Source organism: Microcebus murinus, chromosome X (assembly GCF_040939455.1).
Source record: "Microcebus murinus isolate Inina chromosome X, M.murinus_Inina_mat1.0, whole genome shotgun sequence".
NCBI lineage: Eukaryota > Metazoa > Chordata > Mammalia > Primates > Cheirogaleidae > Microcebus > Microcebus murinus.
Genome location: NC_134136.1, coordinates 77,752,949 through 77,778,688, shown reverse-complemented (window position 1 = coordinate 77,778,688; position 25,740 = coordinate 77,752,949). Strand labels below are relative to the sequence as shown.

Sequence of the window (25,740 nt, the reverse complement as noted above, 5' to 3'; positions counted from 1 at the left end):
CCTGCATCCCTGGGATGATGCCCATTTGGTCGTGATGAATTATTTTTTTCATAAGCGTCTGGATTCGGTTAGCTAAGATTTTGTTGAAAATTTTTGCATCTATATTCATTAGGGATATTGGTCTGTAGTTTTCTTTTTTTGTTGCATCCTTTCCTGGTTTTGGTATCAGAGTAATATTCGCTTCATAAAAGGTGTCGGGGAGGTTTCCGTTCTTCTCGATGTTCTGGAATAGTTTCTGCAACATAGGTACTAGTTCTTCTTTGTAAATGTGGTAAAATTCGGGTGTGAAGCCATCTGGACCGGGACTTTTCTTTTTAGGGAGATTTTTTTTTAATTTTTTTTTTATTTTGGCATATTATGGGGGTACAGATTTTAAGGTTTCAATAAATGCCCATTTCCCCCCCTCCCCCCAAAAGTCTGAGTCTCCATCATGACCATCCCCCAGATGGAGCACATCTCACTCATTATGTATGTATTTACCCACCCCCCTCCCCCCTCCCCCCTCCCACCTGCCCAATACCCTATTACTGTAGTACCTATGTGTCCACTTAGGTGCTACTCAGTTAATACCAGTTTGCTGGAGAATATATCTGGTGCTTGTTTTTCCATTCTTGGGATACTTCACTTAGTAGTATGGGTTCCAGCTCTAACCAGGAAAATATAACATGTGCTATATCACCATTGTTTCTTAGAGCTGAATAGTACTCCATGGTATACATATACCACATTTTATTAATCCATTCTTGGATTGATGGGCACTTGGGCTGTTTCCAAAGCCTTGAAATTATGAATTGTGCTGCTATAAACATTCGAGTGCAGGTGTCTTTTTTGTAGAGTGTCATTGGATCATTTGGGTAGATGCCCAGCAATGGGATTGCTGGATCAAATGGTAGATTCACTTGTATCGCTTTAAGGTATCTCCATATTGCTTTCCACAGAGGTTGAACTAGTTTGCAGTCCCACCAGCAGTGTAGGAGTGTTCCTCTCTCTCTGCAACCACGCCAGCATTTATTGTTTGGAGATTTTTTGATAAAGGCCATTCTCACTGGGGTTAAGTGATATCTCATTGTGGTTTTGATTTGCATTTCCCTGATGATTAGAGATGTTGAGCATTTCTTCATATGTTTGTTGGCCATTCTTCTGTCTTCTTTAGAAAAATTTCTGTTCAAGTCTTTTGCCCACTTTTTAAGGGGGTTATTTGATTTTTTCTTCCTAATTTTCGTGAGTTCTAAGTATATTCTAGTTATCAGTCCCTTATCGGATGCATATGATGCAAAAATTTTCTCCCATTCTGTAGGTTGTCTGTTTACTTTCATGACTATTTCTTTGGCTGTGCAGAAGCTTTGTAGTTTGATCATGTCCCATTTATTTATTTTTGTTGCTGCTGTGATTGCCTTTGGGGACTTCTTCATAAACTCTTTGCCCAGGCCGATGTCTAGGAGAGTGTTTCCAACTTTTTCCTCTAGAGTTCTAATAGTTTCATATCTTAGGTTTAAGTCTGTCATCCAGCGTGAGTTGGTTTTTGTGAGAGGTGAAAGGTGTGGGTCCTGTTTTAGCCTTCTACAGGTGGCTATCCGGTTTTCCCAGCACCATTTATTGAAGAGAGATTCTTTTCCCCAGCGTATGTTTTTGTCTGCTTTGTCAAAGATGAGATGGCTATATGAGGATGGTTTTATATCAGGATTCTCACATCTGTTCCACTGGTCAATATTCCTGTTTTTGTGCCAATACCATATTGTTTTAATTACTACAGCTTTGTAGTATAGTTTGATATCTAGCATATTAATGCCTCCCATTTTGTTTTTGTTGCCTAGAATTGCTCTTGATATTCGGGGTCTTCTTTGGTTCCATACGAAGCGTAAAATTATTTTTTCTATATCTGTGAAGAATGCTGATGGGATTTTAATAGGTATTGCATTGAATCTGTAGATCAGTTTGGGTAGCATAGACATTTTGATGATATTGAGTCTGCCGATCCACGAGCATGGTATGGATTTCCATCTGTTTACATCCTCTGCTATTTCCTTCCTCAGTGTTTCATAGTTCTCCCTGTAGAGGTCTTTTACCTCTTTGGTTAAATATATTCCTAGGTACTTTAATTTCTTTGTTGCTATTGTGAAGGGAATTGAGTCTTTGATTTGGTTCTCAATTAGATTGTTGTTGGCGTATATGAATGCCTCTGATTTCTGTGTATTGATTTTGTATCCTGAGACTTTACTAAATTCATTGATCACTTCCAGGAGTTTCTTGGTTGAATCCTTGGGGTTTTCTAGATACAATATCATATCATCAGCAAACAGTGAAAGTTTGATCTCTTCTGCCCCTATTTGGATACCTTTGATTCCATTTTCCTGTCTGATTGCTGTAGCCAAGACTTCCAGCACTATGTTGAACAGAAGTGGAGATAGTGGGCAGCCTTGTCTGGTTCCAGTTCTAAGTGGGAATGCTTTAAGTTTTTCCCCATTCAGTATGATCTTGGCTATGGGTCTGTCATATATGGTTTGTATCATTTTTAGGTATGTCCCTTCTATGCCTATTTTCTTAAGTGTTCGTATCATGAAACAGTGTTGAATTTTGTCAAAAGCTTTTTCTGCATCTATTGAAAGAATCATGTGGTCTTTGTTTTTGCTTCTGTTTATGTGGTGAATTGCATTTATAGATTTACATATGTTGAACCATCCCTGCATCCCTGGGATGAAGCCCACTTGGTCGTGGTGGATTATTTTTTTGATAAGTGTCTGGATTCGGTTAGCTAAGATTTTGTTGAAAATTTTTGCATCTATATTCATTAGGGATATTGGTCTGTAGTTTTCTTTTTTTGTTGCATCCTTTCCTGGTTTTGGTATCAGAGTAATATTCGCTTCATAAAAGGTGTCAGGTTTCCGTTCTTCTCGATGTTGTGGAATAGTTTCTGCAAGATAGATACTAGTTCTTCTTTGTAAGTATGGTAAAATTCAGGTGTGAAGCCATCTGGACCGGGACTTTTCTTTTTAGGGAGATTTTTAATTGCTGTTTCTATTTCAGCTGTTGAGATTGGTCTGTTCATGGAATCTATTTCTTCCTTGTTGAGCCTAGGGAGGCTGTGTGTTTCTAGAAATTTGTCCATTTCCTCCACATTTTCCAGTTTGTGTGCATAAAGATTTTTGTAGTATTCATAAATTGTATCTTGTATCTCTTTGGGATCAGTTGTGATATCTCCTTTTTTATTCCTGATTGAGCTTATTAGAGATTTCTCTTTTCTGCTTTTCGTTAGCTTAGCCAGTGGTGTGCCAATTTTGTTTATTTATTCAAAGAACCAACTTTTTGTTTAATTAATTTCCTGAATAGCTTCCCTGTTTTCAATTTCATTTAGTTCTCATTTGATCTTGTTGATTTCACTTCTTCTGCTGGGTTGGAGGTTGGTCTGTTTTTTTTTCCAACTCTTTGAGTCATTTCATTAGATTGTCTATTTGTGATCTTTTTGAATTTTGGTTATAGGCATTTATGGAGATAAATCTTCCTCTCAGAACTGCTTTAGCTGTGTCCCAGAGGAGTTGATAACTTGTCTCTCCATTGTTGTTTTCTTTATAGAATTTTTTTATTTCCATCTTGATTTCTTCATTTATGAAGTAATCATTTAGTAGGAGGTTGTTTAATTTCCACGTTTTATAGAAATGTGAGTTTCTGTTAGTGTTGATTTCTACTTTTATTCCACTGTGATCTGAGAACATACATAGTATGATTTCTATTTTTTAAAATTTCTTGAGATTTACTTTCTGTCCAAGGTTATGGTCAATCTTAGAGGATGTCCCGTGAGCTGATGAGAAGAATGTATATTCAGTGGATTTTGGGTAGAATCTCCTGTAGATGTCAGTCAGACCCAATTGTTCCAGGGTTTTGTTTAAACTCATTATTTCTTTATTAATTTTCTGCTTGGAGGAGCTGTCTTGTGTCATCAGTGGGGTGTTGAAATCTCCGGTGATTATAGAGTTGCAATTAATCCATTTGCTTACATCCAGTAAGGTTTGCTTTATGAATCTGGGTGCACCTATTTTGGGTGCATATATATTTAAAATGTTATTTCTTCTTGTTGAAGTGTGCCCTTCTCCATTATATAATGACCCTCTTTTACTTTCACTACTTTTGTCGGTTTAAAGACTAAACTGTCTGAAATTAGAACTGCCACATCAGCCTTCTTTTGGCTTCCACTTGCCTGGAGTACTCATCTCTATCCTTTTACTTTTAGTCTACATGAATCCTTGCCGGTTAGATGTGTTTCCTGTAGACAGCATATACTTGGCCTGTATTTTCTTATCCATTCAGCCAGCCTATGTCTCTTGAGTAGAGAGTTACGCCATTCACATTCATTGAAAGAACTGATAGGTAAGGTATATTACTGTTCATTCTGTTGGGTTGGATGTTGTTGATTTGATTTCTCTCTTGAACCTTTGTATTATCTGTCCTTTAATCTTTGGGTTTTGGTTGTTTTTATATTCGTGAGTTTTTGTTATGGTGCTCCATGCGTAACACTGTTTTGAGTAGTTCTTGTAGGGCTGGTCTTGTCTTGGTGAATTCTCTGAGCCTTTGCTTGTCTGAGAATGTCTTTATTTCTCCTTCATATATAAAGCTTAGTTTTGCAGGGAATAAGATTCTAGTCTGGGCATTGTTTTGTTTCAGAAGAGTGAGAATGGGGCTCCAGTCTCTCCTTGCTTGTAAAGACTCATTAGAGAAGTCTGGTGTTATTCGAATTGGCTTTCCTTTGTATGTTACTTGCTTCTTTTGTCTTACAGCTCTTAGAAGGGCCTCTTTGGTTGATACTTTGGTCAGTCTGATGACTGAATGTTGTGACGTCTTCCTGTTTGCATTGAATCTCCCAGGGGTCTGCTGGGCTCTTTGAACTTGTATATCGAGATTTTGAGCAAGGCCTGGGAAATTTTCCTCCATTATATCTTCAAATAGCTTGTCCAACCCGACAGTGTTGTCTTCTTCCCCTTCTGGTAACACTATGACCCTCACATTAGGTTTCTTCACATAATCCCACAGCTCTTGTAGGCTTTGCTCTTTTCTCTTGTTTCTCTGCTCTATCTCTGAGACGGTTTTATTTAGTTGGAGGATGTTATCTTCAATCTCTGAGATTCTTTCTTCTGTTTGATCTACCCCGTTCTTGTCACTTTCTGCTGCATTTTGTAGTTCCCTGAATTGATTCTTCATTTCCAGGAGTTCGGTTAATCTTTTCTTCATAGTGTCTATTTCTTTAGTGAACTTTTCTTCTAGGTCCTGGAGGCTTTTTGTGGTTTCTTTGTGTTGGTTATTGAGTTGTTCATGCAGGTCGGTGAGTGTTCTTATGATCCACATACGAAATTCCTCTTCTGTCATATTGGTTGCCTGATTTTGGTTGGTGTCCGTTTCTATGGGGGCTGGTGCTCCTCTTTGGGGGTGTGTTTTCCATTTGGTTCTTCATATTTCCTGAGTTCCTTCGCTGATTTCTTCCCATGTCGATTCAGTTGCGTTTCTTTCCTTTAGGTTTTTGTTCAGGTATTCACACACCTTGTTTAGTTTCTGAGCCATTAAGGTGGTGTCTGTGGGTGAGATTTGACCACTCCCTGTATATTGAGTCAGTGGGTGCCGTGAAAAGGCTGTGCAGGATGCTGTCCCTGTCAGTATGTGGCGCTTGCATGGAGGAACAGGGTATGCTGTTGATTTTGTGTCCTGTTATCAGCTCTTGTTCTAGGCGGAGCTGGGTTGGGTAAGCCTGCCCTCAGGCATCACCAATGTCATTAGCAGGGGTCAAAGTTCTGTTCTCTGCTTCCAGGAAAAGGTGTCAGGGCAGGGCTGGAATGTTCCTGCTCAGCCAGAAAGTCTGGGTGTCGGGGTGGGGCTGTCTGGGACCCACAGTCTGGAGCTGGCCTCGCTTCTTTCCACCCTCCCCAACTCCGCAGCTACTCCTGGGTCTCTGCCAGCAGGCCAGACCACAAGCCACCAGGCCTCCCCGGACTGTGATGTAGGCAGGGAGATTCCCTGCGTAGGAATGCCTCCTGAGCTGCACTTATGGCCTCCTTTTTGGAGGATGGTTGACATCTAGGACTCTGATCTGCCCCTGAAGGTACACACACCTCAGTAAGCTATTCACGTATAACCCTTCTGTGCCACGGGCAATGCTAGACTCGGTGCACGGAATCTGGTCTGCAGGTCCGACCTCTGGGTCCCAGAGTTCAAACTGTAGCCCCACCAGGGAGAGGAGTTTCGGTCCCAGTTCACCCACAGGGAACCCAAGCTGGGTCTGTGTCTCTCAGCCTCTGAGTCTGCACCGTTCTCCTGGGAACACTGTGCCAGCAGCACCTGGGAGAGCTGGCAGCTAGGGAGCTCACAGTCTGAGTTCTCCTGAGTCAGCTGTAGGGTCCCATAAGGGAAGGTCCTTTTCCCTGTAGGTGCCTCTGGCTGGTGGCTGTATTGTCTCTCTGGGCAGCCGCGGGTAGGGTCAGCGGAGGGGAGGAGGGGGCAATATTGCGTCTTCTGTGCTTCTAGGGTCTGTGCACACGGAGGTGCCCGGAGGAAGTTGCAGCCTGCTGCCACGTCCGCTACAGGCTCACCGCTGGCTGGCGGCGCCTGTCTCTGGGCTGGTTTCCGCAAGTTTCTCCACCTGCTGAGGAGCCCACCAGCAGTCCCATATGCAGGGGAGGGGAATCGGCAAAATCACCTACCCTTGCTGCTGGTGTCCGGGCTGCTCCGGTGGTCTCAGCCTCCAGTTCTCCTCCGCAGCCTCCTCCCGTGGAGTCTCCCGGAGTCTAGGTACCCCTCCTTCTGGCCCTCATCCACTGTATGCTCGTCTTCTTGCTTCTTTTTTCTACTTTCTGCTAGAAGCTGTCTTTTCTGGAGAGACTGTCTGTCTGTTGGTGTTTCTCGTCCGCCATCTTGATCCACCCTCCTCCCAAAGTGCCTGTTTTTAAAGGCCATCAGACTATGATGGTACGTTCAAGTACCCACCAGTACTAAGTATTCATTGAATATTTACATGTGCCAAGAGGAAACCAAGACTTGGATTCAGATCCCCAGTGCATTTATGAAACTCCTAAGAGGCCTGTTTCCAAGTTGGTGGCAAGCTAGGACATGAGTTGTATTCTCAGTCTTGGACAAAGGCTGTGGAAGAAACAAGTCATCAGAATCCATTCTATATATTAGACACTGCCAATGAGGCACCTCTTTGGAGGCCATCCTATGACCTCGTAGGACTACAAAAGAATACTGGCTTAATTTGAGTACTTGGCACATAATCATTAGTGGGGCTAGGACAGGATTTGTATTTATGAAACATTGACATATGCTCAAATGATGAGGATAAATGATGCCTGAGAAGTTCTTTCTTTGTCTTTAAGAGATATTGCTTATGTGGCAAAATCAACTTCACACTAGAATCAACCCTAGGGGTACACCTGGCTTCAACCACATTCCAATCATATACTTTGGGTAAGGTCCATATCTTTCTGAACTTCAGCTTCCTCTAGTGTGTAATGGATATGATATCATATAGGGTTCCTGGGAAACACAAATGATATATGTAAATGTGCTTTGTATTGGAGGGACATTCACTATAATATTAGGAGTTATTTCTGCATGATATGATTATAATTTTTATTTTCTTCACTATATTCATCTATAATTCTCAGGTTTCCACAGAAAGCTAGAGGAAAAATTAACATGTTCTTATAAATTACAATGCAAATGGTTAAAGTTGTTTCCATTTACTAAGTTGGATTTGGGGATCCAAATAAAATGGATTTGAGGGGGGCTGATTTGAGTTCGGTACACCAAAGAAAGCAGGCATGTGCAGGGAAGATGCACTAGTCATACAAACTAGAATGAGTCATTGAACCTCAGTGACCCTCAGTTTTCTTATTAGTAAAACAATGATAATACATCCTACTTCAAAATAGTTTGTGATGAATAAATGCACCTGAAAACATCTCGTACAAGGCCTGATACACAGTAGGTGCTTAATATGTCTGTTTTCTGTACCCAAAAGGAAGGAAGAGGAGAAGAAAGTAAAGGAAGAAAAGGGGGAAGGAGTTTAGGAACATAAATCCACCCCATCTAACTTTGTGTAAGTACTTTTGAATTAATAGAGAAGGCTCTAATTGAGAAAGTACAAAGCATTCTAAAGCTCTCTGATATAAACATGTGTCATCTATTTTATGTCCCTAGGAAAAGTGAAATCAATATTTGAATTAATGGAACAAATTAAATGGCTGCAGAAATAATTTTTGAATTTAACAAGTTTCAAAAAGAGAGTAGTTGGAAAACGGTGATACAGACAGCAACAGAGCATTTGCCTTTAAAACCTATTTCATAAAAGTTCAGAAAGAAAATCAATCAATCCATCGTTTGGTAGGTACACTGGCAGATTAGCAAAACTAATAGACTCAAGATAAGCCCAAGCACCATTACTCACCTAAAACTCAAGCCATCTCAAAAAAGGTGATTTTTAATATTTTTTTCCATTTTTTTATTATTTCAGCATATTATGGGGGTATGAATGTTAAGGTTAAATACAATGCCCATGCCCCCTTCCCCCCTTGAGTCAGAGCTTCAAGCAGGACCATGACCCAAACATTGCACATCTCACTCATTATGTTTGTATATACCCATCCCCTTCTCCCCCCTCTCACCCGCCTGACACCCAATCAATGTTATTCCTATATGTCCACATAGGAGTTGATCCGTTAATACCAATTTGCAGGTGAGTACATGTGGTGCTTGTTTTTCCATTCTTGAGATACTTCACTTAGTAGAATGGGTTCCATCTCTATCCAGGAAAATACAAGAGGTGCTATATCACCATTGTTTCTTAAAGCTGAGTAGTACTCCATGGTATACATATACCACATTTTATTAATCCACTCATGTATTGATGGGCACTTGGGTTGTTTCCACACCTTTGCGATTGTGAGCTGTGCTGCTATAAATATTCGAGTGCAGGTGTCCCATGTGCAGAGTGCCATTTGATCTTTTGGGTAGATGCTCAGTAGTGGAATTGCTGGATCAAATGGTACATCTACTTGTATCGCTTTAAGGTATCTCCATATTGCTTTCCACAGAGGTGGAACTAGTTTGAAGTCCCATCAGCAGTGTAGAAGTGTTCCTATCTCCCCAAATCCATGCAAACATTTATGGTTTACGGACTTTTTGATAAAGGCCATTCTCACTGGAGATAAGTGATATCTCCTTGCAGTTTTGATTTGCATTTCCCTGATGATTAGAGATGTTGAGCATTTTTTCATATGTTTGTTGACTTTTATTCTATCTTCTTTTGAAAACTTTCTGCTAATGTCCTTTGCCCGCTTTTTGATAGGGTTTCTGATTTTTCCTTGACGATTTTCCTGAGTTCTAAATAAATTCTAGTTATCAGCCCGTTATCGGGTGTACACCTTGCAAAAATTTTCTCCCATTCTGTGGGTTGTATGTTTCCTCTTGACAGTTTCTTTGGCTGTGCAGAAGCTTTTTCAATTTGATCGGGTCCCATTTATTTATTTTTGTTGCTGCTGTGGTTGCCTTTGGGGTCTTCTTTACAAATTCTTTGCCTAGGCCAATGTCTAGAAGAGTATTTCCAAAGTTTTCCTGTAGAATTCTAATAGTTTCACACCTAAGGTCCAAGTCTGTTACCCAGCTTGAGTTGATTTTTGTGAGAAGTGAAAGGTGTGGGTCCTGTTTCAGTCCTCTACATGTGACTATCCAGTTTTCTCAGCACCATTTATTGAATAAAGATTATTTTCCCCAGTGTATGTTTTTGTCTGCTTTGTCAAAGATTAGTTGGCTATATGAAGATGGCTTTATATCTGGGTTCTCTGTTCTGTTCCACAGCTCAATGTCCCTATTGTGCCAGTTGAAAGCTGTTTTAATTACTATAGCCTTGTAGTATAGTTATAATCTGGTAAATTGATACCTTCTATTTTGTTTTTATTGCCTAGGATTGATTTTGCTATATGGGGTCTTCTTTGGCTCCATACAAAGTGTAAAACTATTACTTCTATATCTGTTTAAAATGATGCTGGTATTTTAATAGGGATTGCATTGATTCTGTACGTAACTTTTGGGTAGTATAGATATATTTTCTTTTTATTTCAGCATATTCTGGGGGTACAGATTTTAAGGTTTCAATAAATGCCCATTTCCCCCCTCCCCCCACAAGTCTGAGTCTCCATCATGACCATCTCCCAGATGGTGCACATCTCACTCATTATGTACGTATATGCCCGCCCCCCTCCCCCTCCCACCTGCCCAATACCCTATTACTGTAGTACCTATGTGTCCACTTAGGTGCTACTCAGTTAATACCAGTTTGCTGGAGAATATATCTGGTGCTTGTTTTTCCATTCTTGGGATACTTCACTTAGTAGTATGGGTTCCAGCTCTAACCAGGAAAATATAAGATGTGCTATATCACCATTGTTTCTTACAGCTGAATAGTACTCCATGGTATACATATACCACAATTTATTAATCCATTCTTGGATTGATGGGCACTTGGGCTGTTTCCACAGCCTTGCAATTATGAATTGGGCTGCTATAAACATTCGAGTGCAGGTGTCTTTTTTGTAGAGTGTCATTGGATCATTTGGGTAGATGCCCAGCAATGGGATTGCTGGATCAAATGGTAGATTCACTTGTATCGCTTTAAGGTATCTCCATATTGCTTTCCACAGAGGTTGAACTAGTTTGCAGTCCCACCAGCAGTGTAGGAGTGTTCCTCTCTCTCCGCAACCACGCCAGCATTTATTGTTTGGAGTTTTTTGATAAAGGCCATTCTCACTGGAGTTAAGTGATATCTCATTGTGGTTTTGATTTGCATTTCCCTGATGATTAGAGATGTTGAGCATTTTTTCATATGTTTGTTGGCCATTCTTCTGTCTTCTTTAGAGAAGTTTCTGTTCAAGTCCTTTGTCCGCTTTTTAATGGGGTTATTTGATTTTTTTCTTCCTGATTTTCATGATTTCTAAGTATATTCTAGTTATCAGTCCCTTATCGGATGCATAGGATGCAAAAATTTTCTCCCATTCTGTAGATTGTCTGTTTACTTTCATGACTATTTCTTTGGCTGTGCAGAAGCTTTGTAGTTTGATCATGTCCCATTTATTTATTTTTGTTGCTGCCGTGATTCTCTTTGGGGACTTCTTCATAAACTCTTTGCCCAGGCCAATATCTAGGAGAGTGTTTCCAACTTTTTCCTCTAGAGTTCTAATAGTTTCATACCTTAGGTTTAAGTCTGTTATCCAGCGTGAGTTCGTTTTTGTGAGAGGTGAAAGGTGTGGGTCCTGTTTTAGCCTTCTACAGGTGGCTATCCAGTTTTCCCAGCACCATTTATTGAAAAGGGATTCTTTTCCCCAGCGTATATTTTTGTCTACTTTGTCAAAGATTAGATGGCTATATGAGGATGGTTTTATATCAGGATTTTAGATATTTAACAATGTTGATTCTGCTGATCTATGACCATGGTATATTCTTCCACCTGTTTACATACTCTGCTACTTCTTTCTTCAGTGTTTCATAGTTCTCCCTGTAGACGTCTTTTACCTCCTTAAATATATTCCTAGGTACTTCATTTTCTTTGTTGCTGTTTTGAAGGGAATTAAGTCTTTGATTTGGTTCTCACTTTGACTGTTGCTGGCGTATATGAATGCCTTTGATTTCTGTGTATTGATTTTGTATCCTGAGACTTTACCAGATTCATTCATAAGTTCAAGGAGTCTCTTGGTTGAATCCTTGGGGTATTCTAGGTATAATATCATGTGATCAACGAAGAGTGAAAGTTTGATCTATTTTGCTCCCATTTGGACGCCCCTAATTCCACTCTCTTGTCTGATTGCTGTATCAAGGACTTCCAGCACTATGTTTAATAGAAGTGGAGATAAAGGGAAACCTTGTCTTTTTCCAGTTCCAAGTGGGAATGCTTTCAATTTTTCCCCATTCAGTATGATATTGGCTGTGGGTCTGTAATATATGGCTTGTATCATTTTTAGGTAAGACCCATCTATGCCTATATTGTTGAGTGTCATAAAAGGGTTTTGAATTTTGTCAAATGCTTTTCCTGCATGTATTGATAAGGAGAATCATATGGTCTTTGTATTTGCTTCTGTTTATGTGGTGAATTAAATTTATAGATTTCCATATGTTGAATGATCCCTGGATCTCTGGGATGAAGCCCACTTGGTTGTGATGGATTATTTTCTATAATAAGCACGTAGATTTGGTTAGCTAGAATTTTGTTCAGAATTTTTGTATCTATATTCAAAAGGGATATTGGTCTGTAGTTTTCTTTTTTTGTTGCATCTTTCCTGGTTTTGGAATCATGGTAATGTTCACTTCATAAAATGTGTTGGGGAGGATTCCATCCTTCTCAATGTTGTGGAATAATTTCTGCAGGATTGGCAACAGTTCTTCTTTGTAGGTGTGGTAAAATTCGGGTGTGAAACCATCTGGTCCAAGACTTTTCTTTTTAGGAAGGTTTTTATTGCTTGAAATATCAAGTATTTCAGTACTTGATATTGATCTGTTCAGGAATTCTATTTCTTCCTGGTTGAGCCTAGGGATGCTGTGTGTTTCTAAGAAATTGTTCATTTCCTCAACATTTTCCATTTTGTGTGTATAGAGGCATTTGTAGTATTCATAAATTATATATTATCTCTGGGGCATCAGTTGCAATTTCTCCTTTATTATTCCGATGGAGCTTATTAGAGATTTTTCTTTTCTGCTATTCATTAGTCTAGCCAATGATGTGTCAAGTTTGTTTATTTTTTTCCAAGAACTAACTTTTTGTTTTATTAATCTTCCGTATAGTTTCCCTGTTGTCAATTTCACTTAGTTCTGATTTGATCTTTATGATTTCACTTTTTCTTCTGGGTTTGGGATCGGTCTGTTCTTCTTTTTCCAGTTCTTTGTGATGATTCATTAAGTTGTCTCTTTGTGATCTTTTCAACTTTTGGATATAAGCATTTATGAAAATAAACTTTTCTCTCAGGCCTGCTTTAGCTTTATCCCACAGGTTTTGATAACTTGTATCTCCTTTGTCATCTACTTCAAAGAATCTTTTGATTTCCATATTTATTTCCTCATTTATTAAGTGATCATTCAGCAGAAGTTTGTTTAGTTTCCATGTCTTTGTGTAGAAATGAGAGTTCCTGTTAGGGTTGATTTCTACATTTATTCCATTGTGATCTGAAAAGATACATGGTATAATTTCCATTTTTTAAAATTGTTTGAGACATTCTTTGTGTCTTAGGATATGGTCAATCTTAGAGAATGACCCATGAGCTGATGAGAAGAAGGTATATTCAGTGGGTTTTGGGTAGAATGTTCTGTCAATGTCAGTCAGGCCCATTTTTCTAGAGTTCTCTTTAAGTCCATTATTTCTTTATTGATTTTTTGTTTGGAGGATCTGTCCTATGCTGTCAGTGGGTTTTAAAGTCTCTGGGTATTATGGTGTTGTTGTTTATCCATTTGTTTAGATCAAGTAGAGTTTGCTTTATGAATCTGGATGCACCTAGGTTGGGTACATATATATTTAGAATTGTTATGTCTTCTTGTTCAACTGTATCCTTCACCATTATATGGCGACCTTCTTTGTCTTTTATTACTTTTGTTGATTTAAAAACTAAGTGGTAATCAGCACTGCCACGCCAGCTCTCTTTTGGCTTCCATTTGCTTGAAATATTGATCTCCGCCCCTTTACCTTTAGTTTAACTGCATCCTTCCAGGTTAGATGTGTTTCCTGAAGAGAGAAGATACTTGGCTTGTATTTTTATTATCCATTTGGCCAGCCTATGTCTCTTGAGTGGGGAGTTAAAGCTATTCACCTTTATTGAGATAACTGATAGGCGGGGCAGATTTCTGTTCATTATGTTGGGTTGAACTTTTTTGCTTTGTTTTCTCCTTGAGCCCTTGTGGTATCTGGCCTTTGATCTTTAGCTTTTGAATGGATTTACAGACGTGAGTGTTTATTATGCTGATCCGTGGGTAACATTGTTTTGAGTATTTCATAAAGGACTGGTTTTGTCTTGGTGAATTCCCTCAGTCTTTATTCTATATTTTTGCTTATCTGAGAATGTTTTCATTTCTCCGGCATATACAAATTTAGATTTTCAGGGAATAAGATTCTAGGCTGGGCATTATTCTGTTTCAGATGAGTGAGAATGGGGCCCCAGTGTCTCCTTGCTTGTAAGCTTTCAGTAAAGAACTCTGGCGTTATTCGGATTGGCTTTCCTTTGTATGTTACTTGCTTCTTTCATCTTACACTTTGCAGAAGGTCCTCTTTAGTTGATATTTTGGTCAGTCTGATGACTGCATATTGCGACGTCTTCCTGTTTGTATTGAATCTCTCAGGGGTCCTTTGAGCTTCTTCAACTTGTATCTGGAGATTTTTAGCAAGGCCTGGGAAATTTTCCTCTATTATATCTTCAAATAGCTTGTCCAACTCTTGAGTGTTGTCTTCTTCCCCTTCTGGTAACCCTATAAACCTCACATTAGCTTTCTTCACATAATCCCACATATCTTGTAGGCTTTGCTCTTTTCTCTTGTTTCTCTGCTCTATCTCTGTGACCGATTTATTTAATTGGAAGGTGTTATCTTCAATCTCTGAGATTCTTTCTTCTGTATGACCTACCCTGTTCTTGAGGTTTTCCACTGTGTTTTATAGTTCCCTGGATTGATTATTCATTTCCAGGAGTTTGGGTTGATTTTTATGTATTATTTCAATTTCTTTGGTGAGTTTTTGTTTCTGGAATCTTTTTGAGTTTTCTTTGTGTTGATTATCCAATTGTTCTTGAAAGTCATTGAATTTTCTTTCCATCCACATTCATCCTTCTTCTTCTGTTATTTTAGTGGTCTGATTTTGGTTGGAGTCCATTTCTAAGGGGCTGGTGTTCCTCTTTGCTGGTGTGCTTTCCATTTGGTCCTTCATATTTCCAGAGTTCCTTCACTGATTTCTTCCCATCTGGATCAGTTGTTGCTTCTTGGTTTTACGTTTTTGTTTGGGTATTGACACACCCTGTTTAGTCTCTGACACAGTAGGTGGTGTTTTGGGGTGAGATTCAACCACACCCTGTATGATAAGTCAGTAGGTGCCATGAAAAGGGTGTGCAGAGTGCCCTCCCTGTCAGTAGGAGGTGCTTACTTGGAGGAACAGGCTACACTATTATATTTGGGTCTTGTATTCAGTTCTTATTCCTCTGGAGAGGCACTCTAATGCCTCAGGTGGAGATTGGGGCCCTGGGACTTCCATGTGTGTCCTTATTCTCCACCTCAGTGACGGCTAGTCTGGGATTGAGTCTGGGCAGAGCTGAGTTGGGTAAGCCTGCTCTCAGGTACCACAAATGCTGTTAGCAAGGGTCAAAGTTCTGTTCTCTGCTTCTGGGAAAAGTTGTCAGGGAGAGGATGGAATGGTCCCACTCAGTCAGAAAGTCTGTGTGTTGGTGTGTGGCCATCTGAGACCCGCAGTCTGGACCAGGCCTCACTCCTTTCCTCCCTCCGAACTCCGCAGCTTCTCCTGGGCCTCTGCCAGCAGGCCTGACCACATGCCACCAGGCCTCCCCTGGCTGTGATGCTGGCCAGGAGGTTCCCTGTGTAGGAACACCACCTGGGCTGGGTGCATGGCCTCCATTTGGGAGGAGGGTTGCCCTCAAGCACACCGATCTGCCCCCGCAGGCAAACAAACCTCAGTAGGCTGTTCACAAAATCCCTTCTTTGCCTCAGGCAATGTGAGTCTTTGGTGCACGGGATCTCGTCTGCAGGTCTGACCTCTGGGCCCCAGAGTTCAATCCCTAACCCCATCAGGGAGACGAGTGCCAGTCTTAATTCACCCATGGGGAGCCCAAGCTGGGTTGATGTCTCTCAGCCTCAGGGTCTGTCCTGTTCTCCTGGAATCGCCAGCCCAGCAGCACCTGGGAGTGCTGGCGGGTAGGGAGCTCACTGAGTACTCCTCAGTCATCTGAAGGGCCCCAAAAGGGAAGGTCCATTTTCCTGGAGATGCCTCCTGCTGGTGGCTATATTGTCTCTCTTGCCAGCGTGGATAGGGATGGGGGAAGGGAGAATGATGCAATATGGTGCCTGCCTTGCGGCTTGGGTTTGTGCACAGGGAGGTGCCCTGAGGGAGTTGGAGCCTGGTGCCACGTCCGTTACAGGCTTACTGCTCACTGGTGGTGGCTGTCTCTGGGCTGGTGTCCGCAGGTCTCTCCAACCACTGGGGACCCTACCAGCAGTACGAAATACAAGGTAGGGGAAGTTAACCGCTATACCTACCCTTGCTGCTGGTCTCCAGGCTATTCAGGAGGTTTCTGCTTGCCGTTCTCCTCTGCAACCTCCTCCTGTGGAGTCTCCTGCGGTCTCGGGTGACCCGCCTTCCGAACCTCGTCTGATGTATGCTTGTTTGCTTGATTCTTTCTTCTAATTTTCCTAGAACATGTCTTTTCTGCAGAGACACTCTCTGTGGCAGTGTTTCTCGTCTGCTATCTTGCTCTGCCCTCCCAGAAATGTGATTTTAAAAAAAAATATTTTAAAAAACCAGATAATCATAGTTCTCCCTGTAGAGGTCTTTTACCTTTTTGGTTAAATATATTCCTAGGTACTTGATTTGCTTTGTTGCTATTTTGAGGAATTGAGTCTTTGATTTTGTTCTTACTTGTACTGTTGTTGGCATATATGAATGCTTCTGATTTCTGCGTATTGATTTTGTATCCTAAGATCTTACCAAATTCATTAATCAGAAAAAGCAGAGGATGTAAACAGGGGGAAGAATATACCATGCTCATGGATCGGCAGAATCAACATTGTTAAAATGTCTATACTACCCAAAGTAATCTACAGGGCCAATGCAATTCCTATTAAAATACCAGTATCATTTTTCACAAATATAGAAAAAATAATTTTAGGCTTCATATGGAACCAGAGAAGACCCCATATAGCAAAATCAATCCCAGGCAATAAAAACAAAATAGGAGGTATCAATTTACCAGATTAAAAACTATACTACAAGGCTATAGTAATTAAAACAGCTTGCAACTGGAACAAGTTTAGGGACATTGACCAGTGGAACAGAACAGAGAACCCAGATATAAAACCATCCTCATATAGCCAACTAATCTTCAACAAAGCCGACAAAAACATACAATGGGGAAAATAATCCTTATTCAATAAATGGTGCTGGGAAAACTGGATAGCCACATGCAGAAGACTGAAACAGGACCTACACCTTTCACCTCTCACAAAAATTGACTCACGCTGGGTAACAGACTTGAACCTTAGGTGTGAAACTATTAGAATTCTAGAAGAAAATGTTGGAAATACTATTCTAACATTGGTCTAGGCAAAGGATTTATGAAGAAGGTCCCAAGGCAATCACAGCAACATCAAAAATAGATAAATGGGACCTTATCAAATTAAAAACCTTCTGCACAGCCAAAGAAACTGTCAAGAGAACAAACAGACAACCCACAGAATGGAAGAAAATTTTCGCAAGCGTCACATCCAATAAAGGGCTGATAACTAGAATCTATTTACAACTCAGGAAAATCAACAAGAGAAAAATCAAACAACCCTATCAAAAAATGGTCACAGGACATGAACAGAAACTCCTCAAAAAGAGACAGAATAATGACCAAAAACATATGAAAAAATGCTCAACATCTCTAACCATCTGGAAAATGAAAATCAAAACCACAAAGAGATATCACTTAACTCTAATAAGAATTGCCTTTATCAAAACTTCCCCAAACAATAAATGTTGGTGTGGATGCGGAGAGATAGGAAAACTCCTACACTGCTGGTGGGACTGCAACCTAGTTCAACCTCTGTGGAAAGCAATATGGAGATACTTAAAGTGATACAAGTAGATGTACCATTTGATCCAGCAATTCCACTTCTGGGCATCTATCTAAAAGATCAAAAGTCCCTTTATGAAAAAGACAGCTGCACTTCAATGTTTATTTCAGCACAATTCACAATTGCAAAGTTGTGGAAAAATCCCAATTGCCCATCAATTCATGAGTGGATTAATAAAATGTGGTATATGTATAACATCGAGTACTACTCAGTTTTAAGAAACAATGGTGATATACCACCTTTTTTTTTATTTCGGCATATTATGGGGGTACAGTTTTTAAAGTTTCAATAAATGCCCATTTCCCCCCCTCCCCCCAAAAGTCTGAGTCTCCATCATGACCATCTCCCAGATGGTGCATATCTCACTCATTATGTATGTATATACCCGCCACCGTCCGCCATCCCACCTGCATAATACCCTATTACTCTAGTACCTATGTGTCCACTTAGGTGCTACTCAGTTAATACCAGTTTGCTGGAGAATATATCTGGTGCTTGTATTTCCATTCTTGGGATACTTCACTTAGTAGTATGGGTTCCAGCTCTAACCAGGAAAATATAAGATGTGCTATATCACCATTGTTTCTTAGAGCTAAATAGTACTCCATGGTATACATATACCACATTTTATTAATCCATTCTTGGATTGGTGGGCACTTGAGATGTTTCCACAGCCTTGCAATTATGAATTGGGCTGCTATAAACATTCGAGTGCAGGTGCCTTTTTTGTAGAGTGTCACTGGATCATTTGGGTAGATGCCCAGCAATGGGATTGCTGGATCAAATGGTAGATTCATTTGTATCGCTTTAGGGTATCTCCATATTGCTTTCCACAGAGGTTGAACTAGTTTACAGTCCCACCAACAGTGTAGGAGTGTTCCGCTCTCTCCGCAACCACGCCAGCATTTATTGTTTGGAGATTTTTTGATAAAGGCCATTCTCACTGGGGTTAAGTGATATCTCATTGTGGATTTGATTTGCATTTACCTGATGATTAGAGATGTTGAGCATTTTTTCATATGTTTGTTGGACATTCTTCTGTCTTCTTTAGAAAAGTTTCTGTTCAAGTCCTTTGCCCACTTTTTAATGGGGTTATTTGATTTTTTCTTCCTAATTTTCATGAGTTCTAAGTATATTCTAGTTATCAGTCCCTTATCGGATGCATAGGATGCAAAAATTTTCTCCCATTCTGTAGGTTGTCTGTTTACTTTCATGACTATTTCTTTGGCTGTACAGAAGCTTTGTAGTTTGATCATGTTCCATTTATTTATTTTTGTTGCTGCCGTGATTCCCTTTGGCGACTTCTTCCTAAACTCTTTGCCCAGGCCGATATCCAGGAGAGTGTTCCCAACTTTTTCCTCTAGAGTTCTAATAGTTTCATACCTTAGGTTTAAGTCTGTTATCGAGCGTGAGTTGGTTTTTGTGAGAGGTGAAAGGTGTGGGTCCTATTTTAGCCTTCTACAGGTGGCTATCCAGTTTTCCCAGCACCATTTATTGAAAAGGGATTATTTTCCCCAGTGTATGTTTTTGTCTGCTTTGTCAAAGATTAGATGGCTATATGAGGATGGTTTTATATCAGGATTCTCACATCTGTTCCACTGGTCAATATTCTTATTTTTGTGCCAATACCATATTGATTTAATTACTACAGCTTTGTAGTACTGTTTGATATCTGGCGTATTAACAACTCCCATTTTGTTTTTGTTGCCTAGAATTGGTCTTGATATTTGGGGTCTTTTTTGGTTCCATACGAAGCGTAAAATTATTTTTTCTATATCTGTGAAAAATGCTGATGGGATTTTAATAGGCATTGCATTTAACCTGTAGATCAGTTTGGGTAGTATACACATTTTAATGATGTTGAGTCTGCCAATCCACGAGCATGGAATGGATTTCCATCTGTTTACATACTCTGCTATTTCCTTCCTCAGTGTTTCATAGCTCTCCCTGTAGAGGTCTTTTACTTCCTTGGTTAAGTATATTCCTAGGTACTTTAATTTCTTTCTTGCTACTGTGAAGGGAATTGAGTCTTTGATTTGGTTCTCAATTAGATTGTTGTTGGCGTATATGAATGCTTCTGATTTCTGTGTATTGAATTTGTATCCTGAGACTTTACTAAATTCATTGATCAGTTCCAGGAGTTTCTTGGTTTATTCTTTGGGGTTTTCTAAATATAATATCATCAGCAAACGGTGAAAGTTTGATCTGTTTTGACCCTATTTGGATACCTTTAATTCCACATTCCTGTCTGATTGCTGTAGCCAGGACTTCCACGACTATGTTGAATAGAAGTGGAGATATTGGGCAGCCTTGTCTGGTTCCAGTTCTAAGTGGGAATGCTTTAAGTTTTTCCCCATTCAGTATGATGTTGGCTATGGGTCTGTCATATATGGCTTGTATGATTTTTAGATATGTCTCTTGTATGCCTGTTTTCTTAAGTGCTCGTATCATGAAAGGGTGTTGAATTTTGTCGAAAGCTTTTTCTGCATCTATTGAGAGAATCATGTGGTCTTTCTTTTTGCTTCTGCTTATGTGGTGAATTGCATTTATAGATTTACGTATGTTGAGCCATCCTTGTATCCCTGGGATGAAGCCCACTTGGTCGTGGTGGATTAATTTTTTGATAAGTGTCTGGATTCGGTTAGCTAAGATTTTGATGAAAATTTTTGCATCTATATTCATTAGGGATATTGGTCTGTAGTTTTCTTGTTTTGTTGCATCCTTTCCTGGTTTTGGTATCAGAGTAATATTCGCTTCTTAAAAGGTGTCGGCGAGGTTTCCGTCCTTCTCTATGTTGTGGAATAGTTTCTGAAAGATAGGTACTAGTTCTTCCTTGTAAGTGTGGTAAAATTCGTGTGTGAAACCATCTGGACCGGGACTTTTCTTTTTAGGGAGATTTTTAATTGCTGTTTCTATTTCAGCTGTTGAGATTGGTCTGTTCAGGGAATCTATTTCTTCCTGGTTGAGCCTAGGGAGGCTGTGTGTTTCTAGAAATTTGTCCATTTCCTCCACATTTTCCAGTTTGAGTGCATAAAGATTTTTGTAGTATTAATAAATTGTATCTTGTATCTCTTTGGGATCAGCTGTGAAATCTCCTTTTTTGTTCGTGATGGAGATTATTAGAGATTTCTCTTTTCTGCTTTTCGTTAGCTTAGCTAATAGTTTGTCAATTTTGTTTTTTTTTTCAAAGAACCAACTTTTTGTTTTATTAATCTCCTGAATAGCTTCACTGTTTTCAATTTCGTTTAATTCTGATTTGATCTTGTTGATTTCACTTCTTCTGCTGGGTTTGGGGTTGGTCTGCTCTTCTTTTTCCAGCTCTTTGAGTCGTTTCATTAGATTGTCTATTTGTGATCTTCTTATCTTCTGGTTATAGGCATTTATGGAGATAAACTTTCCTCTCAGAACTGCTTTAGCTGTGTCCCAGAGGAGTTGATAACTTGTCTCTCCATTGTCGTTTTCTTCATAGAATTTTTTTATTTCCGTCTTGATTTCTTCATTTATGAAGTAATCATTTAGTAGGAGGTTGTTTAATTTCCACGTTTTTGTGTAGAAATGTGAGTTTCTGTTAGGGTTGATTTCTAGTTTTATTCCACTGTGATCTGAGAAGATACATGGTATGATTTCTATTTTTTTTTAATTTCTTGAGATTTTCTTTGTGTCCTAGGATATGGTCAATCTTAGAGAATGTCCCATGAGCTGATGAGAAGAACGTATATTCAGTGGATTTTGGGTAGAATGTTCTCTAAATGTCAGTCATACCCAATTGTTCTAGAGGTTTGTTTAAGTCCGTTATGTGTTTCTTAATTTTCTGTTTGGAGGATCTGTCTCGTGCCATCAGTGGAGTGTTTAAATCTCCAGTGATTATGGAGTTGCTATTAATCCATTTGCTTAGCTCCAGTAAGGTTTGCTTTATGAATCTGGGTGCACCTATTGGGTGCATATATATTTAAAATTGTTATCTCTTCTTGTTGAACTGTGCCCTTCACCATTATATAATGACCCTCTTTGTCTTTTACTACTTTTGTTGGTTTAAAAACTAAATTGTCTGAAATTAGAACTGCCACACCAGCCTTCTTTTGGCATCTATTTGCTTGGAATATTGATCTCCACCCTTTTACTTTTAGTCTATATGCATCCTTGCAGGTTAGATGTGTTTCCTGAAGACAGCATATACTTGGCCTGTATTTTCTTATCCATTCAGCCAGCCTATGTCTCTTGAGTGGAGAGTTTAAGCCATTCACATTTATTGAGAGAACTGATAGGTAAGGTAGATTAATGATCATTCTGTTGAGTTGGATGTTGTTGCTATGATTTCTGTCTTGAGCCATTGTAATATCTGGCCTTTAATATCGTTGGCTTTTGGTTGTTTTTATATTCATGGCTTATTATTATGATGTTCTGTGCGTAACACTGATTTAAGTACTTCTTGTAGGGCTGGTCTTGTCTTGGTGACTTCTCTGAGCCTTTGCTTGTCTGAGAATGTTTTTATTTCTCCTTCATATATGAAGTTTAGTTTTGCAGGGAATAATATTCTAGACTGGGCATTGTTTTGTTTCAAAAGAGTGAGAATGGGGCCCCAGTCTCTCCTTGCTTGCAAAGTCTCATTGGACAAGTCTGATGTTATTCGAATTGGCTTTCCCTAGTATGTCACTTGCTTCTTTTGTCTTACAGCTCTTAGAAGGGCCTCTTTAGTTGATACTTTGGTCAGTCTGATGACTGCATGTTGTGACGTCTTCCTGTTTGCATTGAATCTCCCAGGGGTCCTCTGAGCTTCTTGAACTTGTATATCAAGATTTTGAGCAACGCCTGGGAAATTTTCCTCTATTATATCTTCAAACAGCTTGTCCAACCCTTGAGTGTTGTCTTCTTCTCCTTCTGGTAAGCCTATGACTCTCACATTAGGTTTCTTCACATAATCCCATAGCTCTTGTAGGCTTTGCTCTTTTCTCTCGTTTCTCTGCTCTATTTCTGTGACTGATTTATTTAATTGGAGGGTGTTATCTTCAAGCTCTGAGATTCTTTCTTCTGTTTGATCTACCCTGGTCTTGAGACTTTCCACTGTATATTGTAGTTCCTTGAATTGATTCTTCATTTCCAGGAGTTCGGTTACACTTTTCTTCATTGTGTCTATTTCTTTTCCCATATCCTGGAGGCTTTTTGTGGTTTCTTTGTGTTGGTTATTGAGTTGTTGTTGCAGCTGGGTGAGTGTTCTTATGATCCACATACGAAATTCCTCTTGTGTCATATTGGTTGCCTGATTTTGGTTGGTGTCCGTTTCTAGGGGGCTGGTGCCCCTCTTTGGGGGTGTGTTTTCCGTTTGGTTCTTCATGTTTCCTGAGTTCTTTCGCTGATTTCTTCCCATGTCGATCAGTTGTTGTTTCTTTCCTTAAGTTATTGTTTGGGTATTCACACACCTTGTTTAATTTCTGAGGCTTTAGGTGGTGTCTGTGGGTGTAATTGGACCACTCCCTGTATATTGAGTCAGTGGGTGCCGTGGAAAGGCTGTGCAAGATGCCGTCCCTGTCAGTAGGTGGCGTTTGCTTGGAGGAACAGGCTGTACTGTTGATTTTGTGTGGTTAACAGCTCTTGTTCTGGGCGGAGCTTGGTTGGGTTAGCCTGCCCTCAGGCCGTTAGCAGGTGTTAAAGTTCTTTCTCTGCTTCCAGGGAAAGCTGTCAGCTCGGGGCTAGAATGGTCCTGCTCAGCCAGGCAGTCTGGGTGTGGGGGTGGGGCTGTTGAGACCTGTATTCTAGAGCGGGCCTCGCTTCTTTCCACCCTCCCCATCTCCGCAGCTACTCCAGGGCCTCTACCAGCAGGTCAGACCACACGCCACCAGGCCTCCCCGGACTGTGATGTAGGCAGGGAGGTTCCCTGCACAGGAACCCCACCTGGGTTGGGCACACGGCCTCCTCCTGGGAGGAGGGTTGCCCTCTAGCACATCGATCCACCCCTGGATGCACACACACCTCAGTAGGCTGTTCACGTATAACCCTTCTGTGCCCCGGGCAATGCTAGCCCTCAGTGCAGGGGATCTGGTCTGCAGGTCCGACCTCTGGGACCCAGAGTTCAAACTGTATCTTCACCAGGGAGAGGATTTCTGGTCCCAATTCACCCACAGGGAGCCCAAGCTCGGTCTACGTCTCTCAGCCTCTGAGTCGGCACCGTTCTCCTGGGAACACGGTGTCAGCAGCACCTGGGAGGGCAGGCGGGTAGGGATCTCACAGTCTGAGTTCCCCTGAGTCAGCTGTAGGGTCCCAAAAGGGAAGGTCCTGTTCCCTGTAGGTGCCTCCGGCTGGTGGCTGTATTGTCTCTCTGGGCAGCCGAGTGTAGGGTCGGGGGAGGGGAGGAGGAGGCAATATGGCGCCTGCCGCGTGGCTCGGGTCTGTGCACACGGAGGTGCCCAGGGGAAGTTGGGAACCTGGTGCCACGTCTGCTACAGGCTCACCGCTGGCTGGCGGCGGCGGTCTCTGGGCTGGTGTCCGCAGGTCTCTCCACCCGTTGGGGAGCCCACCAGCAGTCCCAAATGCAGGGGAGGGGAAACATCAAATCCACCTTCCCTTGCCTCTGGTCTCCGGGCTGCTCCGGTGGTCTCAGCCTCCAGTTCTCCTCTGCAGTCTCCTCCCGTGGAGTCTCCCGGGGTCTCAGGTACCCCTCCTTCCGGCCCTTGTCCGCTGTATGCTCGTCTTCTTGCTTCTTTCCTCTAATTTCTGCTAGAATCTGTCTTTTCTGTAGAGACACTCTGTCTGGCGGTGTTATTCGTCCACCATCTTGCAATTGGTTCGATATAGCACCTATTGTATTTTCCTGGATAGAGCTGGAACCCATTCTACTAAGTGAAGTATCTCAAGAATGGAAAAATAAGCACCACATGTACTCACTAGAAAATTGGTATTAACGAATCAACACATAAGTAGACATATAGGTATAACATTTATCCGGTGTCGGGCAGATGGGAGTGGGAAGAGGGGATGGGTATATTCAAACACAGTGAGTGAGATGTGCAACATTTGGGGGATGGTCACGCTTGAGGCTCTGATTCGGGGGTCGGGGGCATGGGCAATATACGTAACCTTAACACATGTACCCCCATTATATGTTAAAATTTTTAAAAAGTTATAAATCAACCAAATTGGTTATTCATCTCAAGTCCCAACGTGGGCCGTGCATAGGACATCATAAAATGGCCTTTGACCCAGGGCCTGCAGATGGCCAAGAGCCAGTGGGACAACCCTTTGGTCAGACTTGGGCAGGTCCATGAGCCCCTCTTAGCCTCAGTTTTGCCATCTATAAATTAATGTCAATAATACTTACCTGGCAAGATCTCTTCGTGGTTGCAAAAAGGTAGATAGAAAGCAACTGGCACATGATGCAGACTTAAAAATGTTGTTTAATGTTAGTCCTTTTTAACCTGCTTTTTGGTTTCCAGAAGTCAGATTTTTAAGCAAACATTGTACAATTCAATAAAATATTGGACAAGGCAAAAAAACCCACAAAAAACAGATTATCGGTTTAAGTATTCAGCAGACTGCGTTTAGTTTCTGTTGCTGTTCAGCACATAAAATCCAAGACTGCCATCACTGAAAGAACCCACAGAGATAAAATCCAACAATTTCTCCTCCTTTTAGAGATGAGAGAATAAGACCCAGAGAAAGGGAAATGGCATTCTTAAAGTACTTTACCTGGTTATGTGGGTTGGGACTGGAGCCCAGAACTGCAGACTCACAGTCCTCTATTCTTAATTCTTGCTTGCTTAATGCCCAACCAACACAAAGGGATGGAGAGAACATGTGTCCGCAATTATTCTCATGGTAATTATAAGGATGATGACTTCACTGCTGCCCCCTCCCATTTGTTTCTTGGAAGCCTGTCTCTGTGAGTCTCACATCATTAAATGCCCC

The 25,740-nt window shown here is 40.8% G+C and overlaps 1 pseudogene; it reads right to left on the bottom strand.

The window, feature by feature from the left end:
• The window catches only part of LOC142865807 (uncharacterized), a 27,835-nt pseudogene extending 2,206 nt beyond the window's left edge, over nt 1-25,629 (bottom strand).
• Between the last annotated feature and the right edge of the window lie 111 nt (nt 25,630-25,740).